Here is a 2,664-nt window from a genome sequence, read left to right as displayed (position 1 = left end):
GGCCCTCGGCTCCCTCCCCTGGAGGCATAGAGGGCAGGGGTCTTGGTGAAGGTCTTTCTTGACGGCTACTTGCGGAGGTATGGATTCAGGATTTGCTCCTAGTGTCCAAGACTTTGATAAGAAACTTACAGAGGCTGATGCTTACCTACAAATCTTTTTTTTTTTTTTTTTTTTTTTTGCGGTACGCGGGCCTCTCACCGTTGTGGCCTCTCCCGTTGCGGAGCACAGGCTCCGGACGCGCTGGCTCAGCGGCCATGGCTCACGGGCCTAGCCACTCCGCAGCATGTGGGATCTTCCCGGACCGGGGCATGAACCCGTGTCCCCTGCATCGGCAGGCGGACTCTCAACCACTGTGCCACCAGGGAAGCCCTTACCTACAAATCTTGATAGAACAGTTAAAGCTTTTTGATGACAAACTTTGAAACTGCAAAGATGATGAATGGAGAAAGAAAACTGATACTCTCAAAGAGACAACAAATAGCATGGTAGAATCAATTAACGCTGTTGCTGCAGATCGCTAAAGACCAGTATAATGTGGAGAAGCACGCAGATGGAATTATAAGTACTATTAATCCTGTAGATGAAATATATCAACCTAGACCCTTGGAACCTGTGATCAACACAATGCTTTCCCAGACTGTCTTACCTCCAGAACATTCTCAGTTGTGTAAGTCAGAGCAGCGTCCATCTTCTCTACCAGTTGGACCTTGTATTAGCTACCTTGGGACATCATCAGACTCCAACGCCAAATAGTACAGGCAGTGGGCACTTACTACCTAGTAGCAGTCTAACTTCTCCAAGCCATGTCAACTTGTCTCCAAACACAGTCCCAGAGTTCTCTTACTATAGCAGTGAAGATGAATTCTATGATGTGGATGAATTCCATCAGAGTGGCTCACTCCAAAAGCACTTAATAGATTCCTCTGGATCTGCCTCAGTCTTGACACACAGCCGCTCAGGAAATAGTCTAAAGCACCCAGATACCACGGAATCACTTAATTCTTCCATGTCCAATGGAACAAGTGATGCTGACCTTTTCGATTCACATGATGATAGAGATGATGAAGGGGAGGCAGGGTCGGTGGAAGAGCACAAGAGAGTTATCATGCATCTGTTGTCACAGGTTAGGCTTGGAATGGATCTTATTAAGGTAGTTCTTCCAACATTTATTCTTGAAAGAAGATCTCTTTTAGAAATGTATGCAGACTTTTTGCACATCTGGACCTGTTTGTGAGTATTAGTGACCAGAAGGATGCCAGAGATTGAATGGTTCAGGTTGTAAAATGATACCTCTCAGCCTTTCACATAGGAAGGAAAGGATCGGTTGCCAAAAAGCCATACAACCCCATTTTGGGCAAGAACTTTCAGTGTCACTGGACATTACCAAAACGATACTGAAGAGAACTAGTTTCAGAAGGACCAGTTCCCTGGGTTTCCAAGAATAGCGTAACATTCGTAGCTGAGCAGGTTTCCCATCATCCACCCATTTCAGCCTTTTATGATGAGTGTTTTAACAAAAAGATACAATTCAGTGCTCATATCTGGACCAAATCAAAATTCCTTGGGATGTCAACTGGGGTGTACAACATAGGACAGGGCTGTGTCTCGTGTCTAGACCATGCTGAACATTACATTCTCACATTTCCCAATGGTTATGGAAGGTCTATCCTCACAGTGCCCTGGGTGGAACTAGGCGGAGAATGCAATATTAATTGTTCCAAAACTGGCTATAGTGCCAATATCATCTCCCACACTAAACCTTTCTATGGGGGCAATAAGCATGGAATTTCTGCTGAGATTTTTTCTCCAAATGACAAGAAATCTTTCTGCTCAATTGAAGGCGAATAGAATGGTGTAATGTATGCAAAATACTCAACATGGGAAAATATCTGTTTTTTATAGATAACAAGAAGTTGCCTATAATCAAGAAGAAAGTGCGGAAGTTGGAAGATGAGAATGAGTACGAATCCCGCTGCCTTTGGAAGGATGTCACCTTCAACTTAAAAATCAGAGACATTGATGCAGCAACTGAAGCCAAGCATAGACTTGAAGAAAGACAAAGAGCAGAAGCCCGAGAAAGGAAGGAAAAGGAAATTCAATGGGAGACAAGGTTATTTCATGAAGATGGAGAACGCAGGGTTTATGATGAACCATTACTGAAATGTCTCAGTGCTGCGAAGCATTAGGTTGGGAAATGCAAAATTTGCTCCTGGTGACCAGGGCAGAGGCACAATGAAGTAACAAGCTTCCTTTGGGAGAACCTATTCACTCCCTTCTTATTGCAGTGGTTCCTATCTTCCTTTCTGATGCAGACTTTCTGATGCAGATGAACAATTGAAGCAGGAAAAGCTTCCCTTTTTCCTGTTCTGTGGCAGTTCCAATGTTGACTTTGGTCTTGAGAAAAACTTCAGGTTTTGAAAACAAGATGACTGCTCCTTTTCCAAACCCCACGTTATAAATCCCAGTCTCAGACTCTGCACTCTAATATTGCTGTTGAGATATACAACATCTGTTTCCTAGTTCATATAATCTTGGGTTTTATATATACATATATACATATATACAATATAGGTGATGCCAGATTTTTCATAAATACATCATCTACTGTAAATATTGGTTCCTCTGAGTTGTTTTAGAAAATTTAGCACAACATATTAAAATCAC

General features: G+C 42.8%; 1 pseudogene across 1 annotated transcript; it reads left to right on the top strand.

Moving 5' to 3' along the window:
* The first annotated feature begins 467 nt into the window (after nucleotides 1-467).
* LOC308622153 (oxysterol-binding protein-related protein 9-like) lies at nucleotides 468-2,219 on the top strand (annotated as a pseudogene). Its single transcript has one exon. The product of its transcript is annotated as an oxysterol-binding protein-related protein 9-like (transcript).
* The last annotated feature ends 445 nt before the right edge of the window (nucleotides 2,220-2,664 follow it).

The sequence above is a fragment of the Mesoplodon bidens genome (assembly GCF_964165515.1).
Source record: "Mesoplodon bidens genome assembly, chromosome: 1".
In the NCBI taxonomy this organism is placed as follows: Eukaryota; Metazoa; Chordata; class Mammalia; order Artiodactyla; family Ziphiidae; genus Mesoplodon; species Mesoplodon bidens.
Note: the sequence above shows the minus strand (reverse complement) of the source record. Positions and strands in the feature narration are given on the sequence as shown.